Source organism: Phalangium opilio, unplaced genomic scaffold (genome assembly GCF_054372755.1).
Source record: "Phalangium opilio isolate 3A_F unplaced genomic scaffold, DU_Popi_V2 ptg000011l_1, whole genome shotgun sequence".
Taxonomy (NCBI): Eukaryota; Metazoa; Arthropoda; class Arachnida; order Opiliones; family Phalangiidae; genus Phalangium; species Phalangium opilio.
The window spans coordinates 1,359,712-1,377,094 of NW_028324147.1; the positions used below are offsets into that span (position 1 = coordinate 1,359,712).

Sequence of the window (17,383 nt, forward strand, 5' to 3'; positions counted from 1 at the left end):
TTTGAACTTTTAGAAATAGGCCTAGTATAAATGGTCAGAGGCCAAAAGAATCGAGGTCAAACGTTAGGCCTAAAATGTCGATTTTTTGGGGCATAAATTTCTTGATGGTAAATCGTTTTTGGGTTTCGTTTGTAGGCCCACCACCATCGTATCAAGGAGACCAAGTCAACTTTTGTTGTCTGTCCGTTTTTTTTCTTTTTCAGTAACCTAAAAATGGGTGTGGTTTTAATTCAATATCGGTTAGGCTTAGAGCAGCAAGCAAAGTTTCAGAGAGGCCAAGAGTGGTTGGTAGAGAACCAACCGCCTGTCAAAATACTTATTTGAATATTTTTGACATAAAACGTCAACTTATATTCCTTTTCGAAAATATGACGAGGCTTAAAATTTTAAGTTCGAAGCTTTATAAGGACTTAAAAAAAATGTTTTTTTTTTCTTCTCTTAAGCCTAACTTGGGTTTTCAAATAAACACTTAACCCTAACTCGGGCCTAAATTGATGCTTAAACTTAGGTCTAACCTTAAGTATGTTTAAAATCTGGTTCACGATTTCTCTCTATTCGAATTTCACGCAAAATATGATCTTGTTTCACTTAAAAATAAGTTTTTTAGGCCTTGGTTCTTAAAATGACGTATCCGGTAAAAATTAAAACCTTTTAGAGAGATGGGGGAAAAATACAACGTATTTCTAGAAGGAAATTTTGATTGCAAAAAATAGGTACAATATTTTAAGCCTTGGTTATACAAAAGTGATGACTTTCTATTCCAATGAAACAGGATGCGTCATTTTTCCTCTTTAAAACGTTGCGAAATGCAGGTATATTGAACTTGAGAGCAATTTCTTTTTTCTTTGATAGAATTACTCCTAATTTACATAAAACAGCCTTTACTTTATCTAAAAATAGGCTGATTAATTTGCATATTTTATTTAAAAGGTCATCTTTTATCTAAACCAGCGTTAATCCTACGTAGAGAATGTTTACGAACATTTTGCTTAATTACTCGGGCTCTAATTGTCGTAACCAGAAGTATTTAGTATCGTTGGAAAGCTGAGAAAATGGGCTATAACATACTGAAAGGATTTCCAAGTTTCTCTTACAGAACCAGAGTTATGACCCTTCAAAGTGGTCTAAGTTAATCCTACGGAGAGGAAGTCTATGAACATTTTGCTCAATTACTAGGACCCCGATTGTCGTAACCCCAAGTATTTAGTATCGTTGGAAAGCTAAGAAATAAGGCTATAACATACTCAAAGGACTTCCCCGTATCTCTTACAGAACCAGAGTTACGACCCTTCAAAGTGGACAGTGATATTTCGCCAAACACTTATTACGAAGTCAAAGTCGAAAAAAATTACCAACGATGTAAAAATCTGCAATCCTAATTGCGAATTGACGTGACTACACCTTAATGTTTTCTTAGTGTCTTTCTCCTCCATTATATAAAGTCTTTGCGTCACCATATTGTCGTTCTCCCTTAACGCGTCAAAAGAGCGCGAGTAGCGTAGCGTCACAACAACCATTAATCCCCCCGATAAATGCCATTTCAGGCGTTGGACAGGCTTATTAAAATTGGGAAAATAACAAACTGCTCTTTAAGATATTTCAGACTATATACCATACAGAGTGTACAAGAAGGCCCCGGGTACGATGAGGGAGGTGGGCAAGCAAAGTCGAGCGAGTGGAAAACATTTTAAAAATGCATTAATTTTTGTTTTTCAGGATATTTATATTCGAGAAAAGATACACAGCTAAGGGAATTGGCTGTTTCAAAAACGGACCATCGCTATATAACTAAAGGATATTTGCTATTTGCTCCCAAGATGCCGGCGAGCCAAGTATTGATGCAAACGAATAGACTAATTTGTTTTCATTCTCAAATACGCAAAGAAAATCCACGAAAATTCTCAAAATATTCTCAAATACCCAAAGAGAATCCACCAAAATTCTCAAAATATTCTCAAATACCCGAAGAGAATCCACCAAAATTCTAAAAATATTCTCAAATACCCAAAGAGAATCCACCAAAATTCTCAAAATATTCTCAAATACCCAAAGAGAATCCACCAAAATTCTCAAAATATTCTCAAATACCCAAAGAGAATCCACCAAAATTCTCAAAATATTCTCAAATACCCAAAGAAAATGCACGAAATTACGAAAACACAAGGAAAATTTTCACTAACTCATAAGTAAGCCAACATTTTCACCTACTAGTATATTATATTACGAATCAAGTAATTCACATCTACCAAAATTTGAGTTTATCACTGGCTGGTAAATTTTAATAGGGATTCGGTTTAAAGTTCTTTTAGGAAGCTAAAATTCTCAAAGGGGATCCCTTAAAAGTTACTTTTTGATAGATGAGGCTTTAATCTTTGTTTGAACACAAGCGGTTCGAGCTAAGATTGCCTTTTCACCCCCCATCCCCACCCTACCAATCCTCCTAATTCCAACGCAACAACAGTACGTCGCAACATAGAATCTTATAAACACTATGAGAGAGGGGGGGCCTCGCCTACGTCCCCATAGGATACAATTTCCTTTTACTCCCATGACTAACCTTCCACAGAGTGAATTGCTAAGACAATAATGGCGCCAATACTGAAACAAAAAGATTTGCCCGGTACCAAAAATCAATTTAAAACTTAGCAAATAGAAATACGTCATGAAGTGAGTGTGGTAGGTCATAGATTCTCTTAACCCTAAATGAAGCAGACGACACTTCGATCCCTTTGTCTATTGGAGAAGTTAATGAAGGTCTTAAGTAGTAACTATTGGTACAATGGACGCCTATCAATTCTCACGCACTCCTAAACACTAAACACTCAGTCCATAGTCTCGAAGTTTGGTTCGAACTTTTCAAGTAGATTAAAACAAAATTAAAAAACCAGGGGGGAAAATGGGGAACACTTCCACTTAAAGCTCTCAAAAGGTCTCTCAATATTAAAGAAAAAAATACAAGCATCCCAAGGACACAAATGTATGTACATTGCTGTGTTCTTTAAAAGAACATTACTAGTAAATTATTTTTGCAACGTGGAGGGCCTTCATGAAGGGAATTCTATACTTAAGTCATTATTTCTTACATAACGCGAGCGAGCGCGCCAGTCATTTTGAGGAATTTTATTTTTGTTTGAACAGTGTGGAGTACGAGGTTTGTTTAAACAGCTCTGTTCCGAATTATTCTATTCATAAAAGCCAGCACCGTGTATTAAATATTATATTTATTTAATTATAAAAAAGCAAAAACAGCTGTATGTATAATTAAAATTAAGTAATATTTGTGACTATGGCTGAAAAAGGAGTTTTAACCGGAGTATATACTATATACTTTTCGTCTATTTCCCATTGCTTACGCGTATTTACATAAATGAACAACAAAAATAGAGGAAAACCCACGTATTTTTAGCCTATTTACAGCGAATAAATAAATCAAAACGTATTTCAGCCCCTAACACAAACAAACATCGAAAAATAGACCAAAAAATAGACAAGGTTGGTTTTACACTAAAATTCCGAGAAATATTATTCAAAAATTACACACATAGATAGAAAAACAAGTCTTATCAAAACATCCTTCCGCAGCTGCAAGTTTTCAGCGCAAATATAAAATAAGTAACATAACAACGTAGTATATGTTCAAATTCATCCGTCATATTTTTCAAGCTAGATAACGGGAGGTACAGACGAATCTGAGTCTGACACAAAACGGAACCAACTACAAAATACCTAAGCCTAAAACATCGAAGCTCTAAAACTAACAGCGTAAGTTCATAAGAAATGTTGGCCATAAGTTTGTCACTGGTTAAAAACTGGAGCTTGTCATGAAGTGAGTGAGGTAGGTGCTGTAATACGAAGTATGGGTAGTGTCATACTTATGGAAGGAACATATCTTATAAACTTATGGTAACAGTTAACGCGCAAGTACACGCAGAAGGAAGCCTTCCAGATTCAGAGATATTTTCCCCCTAAGCCTTGGCTTGTTAAAAAAATTTTGATCTACATCTCGCAGTTGAAAGAAAAAATAAATAAAATAAAATGGAGAATTAGGGCACATCATTGCATTTCCCGTACAGCTTGGAAAAGTCAACAAATATTCGGGGGGTACGTCACTATCTGTCTGGTATAAATAATAACGATGATAATCGAGAATGAGAGGAGAGGAAAAGTTCGAAAACCCCATATTTCAACTTTAGTTAGCACTTGTCAAACCTAAAGATTAGGCCAATTCAAAATGCTTTATCTATTCATATTTTTCTTTTCACTTAAGCCTAATTTTGAAATATCTTCAAAATTATCAGGGTTTAACCCTTTGGAGTGGCCCATTCTTAAGTCACTCCCTACAGTTTGTAACTAAAATTACCCCTGAAGAGAATTTCCCCCGAAATCAAGCAAGTATCCGACCACCCACCAACCGAACCGAGGAGGGTGAGATATTTAAGTAAGGAACCATTTATTCTATAAGTGACAGATTCCGGAGACGTTTGAGGACGGACAAGTGTTATCATGGTTATATTATAACACGTCACTTCTAGCAGAATGGACCCCACAGCTTAAAAGCCTGCCAAGGCTTAAGTTAAGTTACCCCCTACTTTTGAAAAAGTGGATTTAAAAAAGAAACCCTCTTAGAACGAGAGAAACGAACTATGGTTAAATTGGACAGCCATATTGTTTAAGTTTAAAAGTTGTAAGAACCGGAAATCTATTGGTGATGGTGGTGGGATGTAGTTACAAAAAACGTACCAAGGACAAATTGCTTAACTTGGTATTGATAAAATGCTCTGTACTGATAAAAATATATATTTTTTATATCTATATATATTTATAGTTCATTAAGCGAAGTGAAGTTTTACGAAAATGATAAGATATTCTGGTAGTCCTTGAGGGGGAAATTAATTTATATTGGGGGGAAGAAAAGTGAAATTTCAAAAAGGGAAAAGCGCGCCAAATTTCCCACGTCGAATTCCAAGGCTTAGTTTAATCCTTAATTTTATCACAAGTCGATTAGAAAGCTTAGAAAAATAATAAATGCTGCGGGAATTTTTTCACGAGCGACCATATGCAGAGCTTTGATCACATGACGTAACTCTTGTCAGAAACATATTACCTTAAAGTATTAACAAAGCAGAAAGGCTAGGTAGCAAGCAGTTCAGTTTGAATCAGTACTTGAGTACTTTGACTTGAGGGCCTGACAACACTGCACGCACTGAAGTGGAGTGGAAGCCGAGAGAGATAAGGAGGGGGAGGAATTTTCTCTAGCCCCAACAGTTAAATGTATCTTTACCTTGCTCCCACTTTGTAAAATTATCTATACTGCCTTTGAAAGTATGCAATGGAAGTAAGCCTGCTGCAAAACACGTGTGTAATAGAATTTCTGTGTCGAAATTTAAACGTGACTATATATACGTTCCAATTTTAATAAGATTAACGGGGTGGGCGATATAATATTTCGTAAATCCCATTTACGATATGATTAGAATCCTACCTCCCCCCCCAACAAAGCCACCCACTCGGCAGAACCGAGTTTTGGATATTTGCCAATTATAGAGCTGTAGAATAATTCCCATAAATCGATTTCCTTTGTTATATCACGGACTTTGCGTAATTATTTCGAAAAAGGGACCCGCAGAGAAGAAATTCTTTGTCGCAACCAACGCAGTCAGCTTAGGGGGGAATACATAATTCACTTCCCCCTCCTAACGATTCCCTCGCCTCTGCATATTACCACGATTCTGGTATAGACTTAAAACAAATTATTTACTTATGGTTGGTTACAAATACGGCATTCTCCCTTTAAATTTCGAACCAGTCCAGTCTCTAAAACGTAATTTAAACTTTTACACTACCACCCCTACGTCTATTTTACCCATAATGCCTTTAGTACACAGCAATGGCTATGGCTCTCCCTTGACAATATATTCTCTATTCTCGCTCGTTTCCCTGGGGCTAAAAATTTATAATTACAGCGTTTTCTAGTTCCCAGTCCAGACTCCGGGCTCGCGCAAACTAAAAGGGGCGGGAAAGGCTGCGAAGGGGGGAAAATTCTCCCGCGTTAAAATTCCACACAAAACGCTAAGCCTAACTTTTGCAAAAGTCGAAAGCGCGCGCTAGAGAGAGATGGAATGAATCTCCTCCTATTCCCCCCCTCCCCATCCTGGCGTATTTTGATCAATTTTAAAATTACCAGATACTCTCCCCCCCCCTTTATATACCCCCCCCCTTCAACTCTCTGAAATTCGAAATTTGCAGTGTCCAATTTAGGATAGGATGGACCACGCCGCCGAGCGATGTCCTAGAGTAGTCCAAGAGAGAAAGAGAGAATTGGAGGCAGGAAACCTCGCCAAGGCTTAGGAGAACAAAAATCGATGGAAAATAAAGAGAAAAGAGAGTCCCCTTTAATTTAGAAAGAGATAAAAGCCTGCGAAATTTTAATAAATGAAAGATTCAAAGCTCAAAGAATGAAAAGGGATGGGGGGGAGGGAGGGAATCACACCTAATTTTAGAATTAAATTAAGATAACTACGTTAAGCCTCGACTAGTTCAAAGTTGACGCACGCTAGGTACTAAATAATTGGATTTTTCCAAGGATGATCTATGGAAATAATTTTCATACTGAACTATCTTAGATTTACTTATCAGTTAAGCCTTTATCGAGAAAATTCGCCTACTTTTACTTAAGCCTCGGTTTCGTACAAAAATAATAATACCTAGATTATTAATAAGGGGAAAAAATCGCCTAATTAAACTGGGTAACAACTTAAGGTTTCGACGTAAGCCTCGGCTACACTTGGTACAACTAGCGAAATAATAGCACCTAGATTACTACCGAGTCTTAAAACACGGTAAGAAAATGAGGGGCATGAGATAATAATACCTTTCCACCCCTATTTTTCCATTACGTCGATTCCAAATGGAATAGTCCAGGAGGGGGAAAATTCTCTTCAGTCGGGTGCGTTCGCGAGCGGAGGCGCCGACCCACTTCGTCCCCATTTTCGATCGCTATTTTCCAGCCCTATCCTTCTCCCCTCCGGCCTTATCTCAATTCCAACCCCCCTCTCTCCCCCATCCCTGTCAAATTTATTTCGCCTCCCTCCCACTCTTATCCGATATTTCATCCCGCCTCGCTGGCCCGGGAACTCTCCAGGGGAGAGGGGGGAAGAGAATCGGAATAAAAAAAGGCTATGTCCCGCCCTCTTTCTTCCCCATCCACGGTTCGCGGTGGAATAGCGCGCGTGCGCACAAAATTTCCCGCGAGAAGTTCCCGGTTCCCGAGCGCGTGATAAGCCGTAGCTTCTCTACCACTACTCTTCGCGTGTGTTATATAGGCGATATTCCAAAGAGCGAAGGCCCAAAGGCTTTAGTTTAGTAAGGCCTAATATTAAGGCTAAGGCTTCGGAGCCTTAGAAAGGAACATTGCCTGAACTGAAGATGAGTTTGAATTCTCGGGAATTTAGGCACAGAAAAAAAATACATTCGAAAATTGGCTTCTAAAATAACCTCCGTTTTATTCCAATCTTCTCAAATTGGTCGTATTTTTTTTCTCCTTTTCTCCTTTGTTCCTCTTTGGAAGAGAAAATAACGATTGGACTAAATTATAAGAATATATTTCTTGTTAGACTCAATTTAGAGGGACCAATTTCCAAACCATTTGTTCTTTGTTCTTTGCTTTTTAAAAAGAAATAAATTTAAGAACACCCCCTGTACAAATTGGAACCTTCGAACAAACGATTTCCAAAATGTAGGATTTAATACGTTCGGACTCGGATCAATTTTGACTCGAAATTATTCGAAAACTTTATTCAATAGACAGGTGTTTTCCCAAGCAACGAATATTCGCCTAATGACGAGCAGTACGAACAAATATTCGTGAAAATTCTAGTGGTAAACCTCAAGTCTATCAACTCATTAAGCCTTGGCTTTAAAAAAAAATAAAACACCACTAAGCCTCGGTATTTGAAAATATAGAAACAACTGTTTGAAACTGGCGGGAAACAGACCAACTGCAGCTGGTCCTATTTAAAAAACCAGGAAAATTACGTGGTAATCCCCTCCCCTCCTGATGTAAGTACCACCCCCTCCCCCTTTTTTTTCTTTTTTTTTTTTTAGAAGTTGCCGATACGCTTGAGTTATCACAATGTGAAAATTAAAAAAAAAAAATTTATATTCATTTTTTTCTCCAAGGTTTTGTTTAACCTGGCAACAAATTAAAACAACACTTAAGTATTGTAGTAACAAGTTCAAAAACACGGTACACGAAATCGGAAATATAATTATTATAAAGAAAAAAAAATTATAATTGGGGGAAAATTAGCCCGTTGCGCAATTAATCTTTTTTAACTCTTATCGAAAACAAGTTGAGAAAGAACAATATTAGAAGCTCACCAATCAAAATATCAAATTAAAATTATTTCTTTCAACGTACCTAAACCTTGTTGGTGATAAATAATAGTTAATTTTAACTTTGTTACTTCTAATTTAAATATTTTCATACTTCAACTAAAACTATACACTTCCAAACGCAATAAACAAAATAATAACACGAACAGACACACAGATTTAACAATTACATAGCTTCCTACATCGTATCCGTCTTTCTTTCCGGAAAGGTGAACAAACACGAAATTAATAATTAAAAAAAAAATCCAAATTCAATTTCCACGTTAATGTTACGACCCCAATTAAAGTTTAATCAATCGTTCACGTACGTGATAAAAGACTAAGTACCATTATTTCTTATTCAATTAAACCATTTTATGTATCAACTGCGCAGGCGCACCAAAAACTAAAATTTCTATCGCTGAAAAAGGAAATATCAAATAATTTAACTGAATCTGTAACTAGGAGTATTTACATCAAAAACCCAGGGGGCGAAATTGAGGGTTTTTACTTTATTAAGTGAATTTCTTTTTTGTTTTTTTTATGAAATAAAATAAAAGGCCGGGAGTCATTTTGATATATCACTTCCTTTCAAACAAAAACCCTTGTTTCTCAAAACCCTCCCCCCAAAAAAATTATTGTAAAAAAAAGGGGACCAAGGAAGCGCCAGGTGGTATATAGGAAACGTAAAATTCGACCCCAAACTTTTTAATTTAAAAATTAGGGTCGAAATTGTTCATGCGCAAATTTAATACCCCAGGTATAATATTTTTTTGTGTAATTAGAGAGTTTAAGAAGCTGACACAGAAACGTCTACGTCAACGTAAAGCGCGCTCAATACGTAAGAACAGCTCTTTCAAGTTTTGGAGCCAGAACAATAATTATTAAACTTTGATTTTAAAATTAGGCTTAAGGAATGAAAATTCCTTGATTGGTCAAAATTGGTAAAATTTGATTTCATTAAGTCTAATTGATAAAATATTAAAACAATTAAGGCTTAGCATAATAAGACTAATTTATAATGAATACAGCATTCCTGGCGTAATAAATATAGATATAAATAGGTTTCAAATCCATAACAACGAACTGCTTACGACATCCCATTGCAAATTAATTTTCGCAGAATCCTTAATCCAAAAACCAAAAAAATATTTCATTTTCCTATTTTAGTTCATCCTTATCGTATTTGGATTTAGGGTAGGTATGTTCACCTTCCCTTTAATTAAGGGCTAGCCAGCCCCCCCCCCCTCAGGATCAAATCCGAGGGATTTTTGATATAACAAGCAAGGTTCGGAGCACGGTTGTTAAGGCGGGAAAATTTCTAAAAATAACCTGGACGACCAGAGTAGAGAAGAAGCCCCGCTTGCTGCGATGGGAAGAAATTTTTGGCGAAAATTGACCCGTAATAACCCCTTAAAAATACCCTCTTGGAAGAAGACTCCTTGAACAGAACTGAACGAAATAACGAGGCCTCGCTCGGCGCTCGCTGCCGAAAACTGGGATGCTGGGATCTAAGCAGCAAACATTTCGGAAATGGCGCTAACATATCCTATCCAGAAATGCAAGCAAGGAAGGAGAGATAGTAATAATATAGACGAGTCTCCAGGGGCAGAGGAGACACGCCCCTTTAGGTAGGTTAGTCACATGTGATTACGTCAAATTGAGCCCGAAGTTGAAATGTTCTTACCCTAACTACATACTCTGTGTATTTTTCTATTCTTATTTTTAGTGTGAATAATAAATAACTACACTTTTTTGTTAGGTAACCTAGTTTACGTTTAATTTTGTTTATAAATTTAGACGAAATTTTGAAACGGTATTTGGGTAAATATTACCTTATTATTTTGCTTTAATTTGACCGAATTGTGCATAAAAAATGCACTTTCTTTATTATTAGTGCGAGGCGAAACTAATTTTTGAGTTCAACAATAATTGAAGTTACGTTTAAAACTAACTAATTTACTTCACGTCAATTCGTCCAATTACGTCATAAACAAAGGTTTCCGAGCGAGATCGTAAAAATCGTACACATCTCTCGAATCTGACATGAAACCCTAAGCCTTAACTCCCATCATTTTGTGTAAGCCAGGAAATTGGCGCCAAAATATTACGTAATAACACTCCTAGCGGCAAAAAGGGGTGTCGGGAGAGAGAGAGGAAAAGTACCCTAGTAATAACAATATTATTCGGTAGTTTTTTTTATATATCCGTAACGTAAAAAAAAAACTAATATCCCATCCATGTTTTCATAACCTGGAAAACCTTAGTAGCTAATTTCCTGCTGAAGAAAATTTTATCCTCATGCATGCAGTGTTGCCAGAAAATCTTAAGCCTAACCAACATCGTTTGGTTGCTAAGGGGGTCGGCAATGATCCAAAGGGGGGAAGGCATCAATGTAGAGGTAAAGATAGGGGTGAAGGGGGGGAAATAGGGGACTTTCCAAAACGTAGAAAACTCGAATTTTGGTTGAGAGAGCAACTCCGGTCGTTGAACTTCTTAGAGCCCGCAAAAGGTTCAACTAGGCCTAAAAAAAAAACCCGAAATTTTTTTGTTTCTGTAGAAAACCCCCTTTAGGTGAAAAAGTAATTTTTTTTCTTTCCTTTTTATTATTTTGAAACGTTTTGGGCGAACGCGTATGACCTGTTATCCGCCGAAGAAATAATCCACCCCTTTGTGTATGATGTAATGGAGTAATATAAGCCCAATTTTATAATGAGTTAACTTTATGGAAAACCCCCTTTTGAATTAAGGCGCAAAAATTCACGTGATTTGAAAAATAATAATAATAAAAAAAACAACAGGAGAAATTAAACAAAACTACTTTTGCATAATACTCGCTTTAAAACCTACATTTATACGCAATCAAACCAAACATATTAAAATACTGCTCTATTAATTGCATTTATACAGTTAAAAAACTACTTTTCCACAAAGCTTCTTAAAACTACATTTATTATTCGCGCATGAAGGTACGTATGTTATCAAGGTTAGGTAGAAAAATCTGTTAAAATTACGATTTTACGAATGACCCCTGGTGTTCCCTTTGCCATATATATAACCTTCCGCAACCAATCTTCTTAATATTATTATTGCAAGGCGTAAAAATAATAACTTTAATAGGTAAACATCGAAAGTTACGCGCCATTCTGTCGCATCTGGTACAACCGCGGGTCATTTTATACTGCAGAAATGGATGGAAAGGCTTAACGATTCTCTACCTCTCTCTCTACAACTCGAGGCTCGCCGGCCCGAGCCTTATATCTCCCCTAAGGCTCAAAAAGCTCCAGAGATACGCAGGCTGCTAAGGCCTAGATAGAATCGGAACGCAACCCGTACGCGCCAAAAAGATTAAACAGAGCCTGAATATATATTTTTGGGTTACGAAAGCGGAGGCGTAATGTTTATAACGCGATTAAGGCGAACGAAGGAGGACTTAGATAGGAATATTTGCCTAGGCCTAAATACAGGGTGTAACGCCTAGGTTAATACCTAAGCCTTGGCAATCAAAATAGCTGGTAAAACGGTACCTCTTCCGTCTTCTCGCTGCTAAAATTCAACATTTATAAATAAATATCACGGCTTTAATTTCAAATTCCTGAATGTCTAGGGACCAAGGCTTACCGCTAACGATATCCTAAAGCTTAATACCCTGTACAACTAAAATTACGTACGTTTTCCCACCACGGGGAATCACAGCAGCGAGCGAGGAGCGAGCAGCTAGCAGCGTTTGGGAAGGTGAAAGCACGGGGGATTCGCGCTTTTTCCCCATTATAGTTTCACCTTTTCAATATTCCGTCAACGCGCATGCTCCACTACCTCTACGCTTCTACTCGGAACATCCATGGGAGGATTCACGGCGCACGCGCGAGACCAAATTATCTTTCTCTTTCTTTCTTTTTTTTATTTTATTTTATCCAGAATTTTTTTTTTTTGCCTCGCGCTTTTTTTATATTTCGTATTTTCGCTCCGAGGATTTAAAAATAATTCAGGGGGAAATGAAACGAAAATTAAAAAGAAAGAAAAAAAATATATAATAAGAAATAGGAGAAATTATATTTTTAATCACGAGAACGCGAGCGAGGAATTTAATTTATTTCGTAATATGATTTATTTATAAATATAAATATAAATATATCAAAACCCTAAATTAAAATAAACAGATGGGTCTTTTTTTATTATTATTAATCTTCATTTTTGGATTTTGAAATTTCTATGAACGATGGTAGTTTAATTTTACTTTATAAAGAATTTAAATATTTATATAAATATATAAATAAATAAATAAATATATATACTATATATAGGCATATATATTAATTTTATACAGATTATATGAAATAAAATTTTGAAATTGCCCTTAAATTTATGCAAGTTTAATCGATAAATTATTTCCAAACATACGAAAGGTTTAAAAATACTTTTTAAATACATTTAAATTAATTCCAATTAAAATATTAATTACTTCAAATTCAAAAATATCAAAACAAAAACAAATCACACCCTCCTCTCACTTTCAAAATCCAAACATTCCAATCGTGTCAAAACGTAATTAATCAGTTTAAAAAAAAAATAAAAAGAAAAATTCCAATACCCCACAAAAAAAAAATATGAAATTCAGGTAGGTGTACAACAAGTTCCGTCTACAAGTTACTAAGCCTAAATAACCTCAAACATACCCTAAAAAAGAAAAAGTGGTCCCAAACACACACACATATCGCTCGCCCACGTTTTCCTCTATTTCACCAAAACAAAATGAAAAAATTAACAAAAATAATTTTTTCTGACCTAATTTAGGGATTAGATTAAAAAATATTAAATCGTGCCTAGATTTTGAGGTAGATTTCGTTTTAATCTACGCTAAGAGATCTTTTAAATCATGTCTTTGTAAGAATAAATTTTAATGAGATAAACAAAACGCAACTGAAACTGAAAAATTTTAGAAAACTTTTTTTTTGTTTTTTAGGCGTGCATAAAGAAAAAGAAATGAAATAAAAATTTGAAATCAAGTAATTAAGTGGAGATAAAAATCAAAAGAAATATAAAACTCGAAAAACCGCACTAAACTGGCTTTGATATTATTTTATAACCAGAAATTTCGAGTTATATTAGAAAATTAACTAAAAGAAAAATTAGAATAATGCTTTAGGTTGATTTTTAAACTACCCTTAAGGTACTGAGAAATATCGCTTCACAAAATAAAAACATTTTTCTAAATTTCTAAATTGTTAATTAAATATTTTGAATTGAATAAAGAAGAAACACAAATTAATCAAATTAAGTTAAATTATGCGTTGATGTCTCATTAAATTATTAAAACTTTCCTGGTGAATTGAGTAAAATCTGACAACACTGGACACTAAAATATATAAGCTTAACTCTGACGTCATTCAATATATTTATACATTTTCCTGTTACTATGTACACTTTACACATCTTTTAAGAAAGAAATTATATTTGACGAAATTTAAAAATTATAATGGTTAAGTATTAAGTATTTATTTCATTCCTCCAGACAATCAATAAATTACTATAATTATTTTAGAGATTTATTAAAAAAGACTTCAATCTAATTTTTTTTCCAGGATTTTCCATGGAATTCCAGGTACAGTTACCATCCCTGAAAACTTGAATAACTTTCACTACTCAACGTTTGTATTTTGGCTATAAACCAAATGTAAATCTAAATTTAAATATTCTTTGGTGGAATGAAATAAATACCTTTATTCCCTTCAAGAAACATTTTACAGTATTTTGGGCTTCACAACCCCTGACTGACGCTTAACAATTTCAAGACGTTGCGCAAGAGTACATTTAAAAAAAATGTAAAAAGTAATAAATGTTAAAAACCTTCCAATGCTTTGAAAATGCTGTCGAGCGAGTCAAACTGGTTAGTGCCTTCAAGATCAAATTTTAAATATATTTTTTTCCCTTCAATCACCCCCTTTTCAACCCCCCAAATAATTTTCGATAATATTGCCCACGGTTTGAATTTTAAATTTTGATTTTTACTAAATTTCTGAACTGGTCCTTATGTTTTTCTCTCTCCGTTTTGTCAAATTACAAACTTAAATTGTTTTTTTTTTTAAATTTGTGTAAGTTGTAATATATTTTCCTTACGTTAAATTGGGAGCTACGTAACTTGTTTTGATGGTCGTATAATTTTTGCCTCGTAGCAATTTTAAAAGCCAAGGCTTAACCAAAAATTGCAATTATTATTATTATTTTGATAATTATAGTATTTTCAGTTCACAGAATTTTTCTTTTTTCTCACAAGGTTTCGAAGTTAAATTAAATATGTTTTAATTTAATGTAAGGTGTAAGGTATAAGTTATTTTAAAAATTAGGTTGGAGAGTTTGCAGTAAATAATTATTATTTTCAAAGATTTCTACTTTTTAAGCCTAAGAATGTTTAATATTTTCTAACAAAAAAGTCTTATTTTCAATGTTTGTCCAAATTTAATATCACAATTGACAATATTTAATGAAAATATCAAAAAATTCTAAGCATAAATTCAAAATTTCAATATTTAAAGCACCAATCGTAATTTTTAATAATAAAAACCTAATTCTAATATTTCACACCCAGCCACTTCAACTAAAAACCCAAAACCCCTAGTTATTATCTCTTAAAGGCTAAAAATACCTGAAAATAAAAACCTTGAAAATTACACGTAATAAATAATAAACCATAAATAATCAGATTATAGTAAAACCGTCATCATTTCTTAGATTAAAGTAAAAAAAAAATTAAACCAATATTAAATTAAGTCTAAAACAGACAACACAAGACGGGAAAAATCGCTCATGAAACTCGCTGCAATTTGATTGGCTAAAAAACTAAACCCAAAAAAAATCGGCAATCTTCCCAGAAACGTAAAGATAAAAAAATTTGAAGATGCGTTCGCGGCCATTTTTATTGGTAACCTTTACGACATGACTTGACACTAAATTCAATAAAAGGTGTAGCTACTCTAAGCCTCGGCTTCACTGTCAATAGACGCGGAGTAGGAGGGCGGTTAGAGGGAAAGGGGGGTAAGTTTTAGAATCTAGAAACCCTCTCACGTGAGTCACGTAATATTAAACATTAACCCACCGCATTAAAAAAACTAGTCTGGGGTCTAAACCATTCTCGGGAAAAACAGGGGTGTCCGTCTTTTTAAGCCTAACACAGAGTTACCAAAATAAAGAAGACTTAAAAGCAAACCCAGGAGTTAATAATTCCCTCGCAAGGCCTTACTCCGGGTCAATTTACTCTCGGTTGTTGTTGGTGGTGGTGGTGGTAGTAACAGCTTACTAAGCTGTGTAACCAAGCGTCAAAAAATAAAACCAGGGACGCGCAAAACGCAAATTAAAATCACGTGATAGTTACTATACCTGACAATAAATAATGCCTACTAGTGTTAAGCCTCGGTTTTTTCCTGTATGAACATTGTATAAGAAATTCTTTCTGTTAAGCCTAATTGTGAGAAATAAATGCCGATTCATTCATAAGATTTGTTATATAATTTCCACGAATTGTCCATGTTATTCGAGATAATATATAATAATAAGTACTTGAAATCGTTAAGCCTTGTACAAATAATGGAAAACTAGAACAATTTTCATACAATTTCCATGAAATTTTCCAGATTATCCAGGATTCGTTAAAGTCGTTAAGCCTAAATTTTATCTTAACCTTTTCTTTAATCTTAAATCTAGTCTATCGAGTATTAATTTATTCCATTTTAGACGCATTTTGGAGATTTATGCAAATGAATTCTTTTATCTGGAAATTTGAGAATTTAGCACCACTCGTTTAACGAGTTTTATCTCAGGGACCACCGACAAAAAAAAAATCCAAAACCAGTACCGAGGCGATATCTCCAAACCGACTAGGCCTAATGAGCCACGAGAAAACTTGAAATTTCATTTCTTTTTTCTGTTAATCCAAAATTACATTGAAACTACGTGTGTATTTCAGAGATAACTTTCTAATTCCTGAATTTTTTCAGCCTAAAAAGCGATTTTCAGAAATTCAGAGATTAGAATATCAATTTTCAAGATTTTTCAGCCTAAAAACTAACCTAAAATACGTGGAATTTTCATAATATCTTAGACCTAAAACCTAAATACAATTAATCCGTAACATACCAAACTTAAAACGTCTAAAATCCATCGCATCTTCAAAAACCTATGAAAATCTTCCATAAAAATACGTATTCTATCCAAAACTTATCCCTTAGTTTCTCCTATCGTTTCTGGCTTTATTTATCTCTTAGTTTCGCGTCACCTTCTACCCCCTCCGGATTACGAGACAAGTTTGCGTTTAAATTCGGGCGAGGCCAACAAAATAAAGAAAAATAAAAAAAAAAAAGGACTTAGGACCGCTTTTTCGCGGCTTTCAAAGCAATTTGAGCCAAGACGCGTAGCTAAATCATATTATTTCGTTGCAAATGATTTTCGCGTGCTTGTACTGTGTAGTAGACAAACCGGTTTACGATATATTTTTCCTAGCTATAAAATACCCAAAAACGCCTGGGAGGGGGGGGGTTCTTCTATCATTCGTTCGTTTTGAGGTTTTAAGCCTCGGTTAGTTACTTTAAGGATAAAGTTGTTTTATTATATAAATATATTAACTTTGCATAATCGTACTATCTGACTGTAGCCTTCCAAAACAAACGTGGGGATTATAATATTATTTATTATATTATATTTGGTTTTGTGTTACGTAACAGTAACGTTTTTAGCGCCATTATTTTGATTAATGAACAAACGGGTGCGAGTGAGAATTATGGTTTTGTGGAATTTCTACGTTTATCAAAATGAAAATATTTTTCTTCCCTAGTTTTAAAAAGATATTTCGCAAATTTTAAGGCTCCCTAATGTACATTTCCCTGAATATTTCCCTAATTTTGAAACTAATTAATATATGTTTCCCTAAAAGTTAATTTAAACAACAAAATTCGATACCTAAAATCAATTTACCATGGTATTAAACTAAATTCAATGCCTAAAATTTCACTGTTTAATA

General features: G+C 34.6%; 1 protein-coding gene and 1 long non-coding RNA gene across 7 annotated transcripts in view; one reads left to right on the top strand and one right to left on the bottom strand.

Moving 5' to 3' along the window:
- LOC149709734 (uncharacterized) overlaps positions 1–17,383 on the bottom strand; it is a 68,694-nt gene that overhangs the window by 44,403 nt on the left and 6,908 nt on the right. The window lies entirely within an intron of this gene.
- On the top strand, positions 7,193–8,940 carry LOC149709735 (uncharacterized). The gene is made up of 2 exons (XR_016376148.1): positions 7,193–8,058; positions 8,179–8,940. It is a non-coding gene; the product is annotated as an uncharacterized LOC149709735 (long non-coding RNA).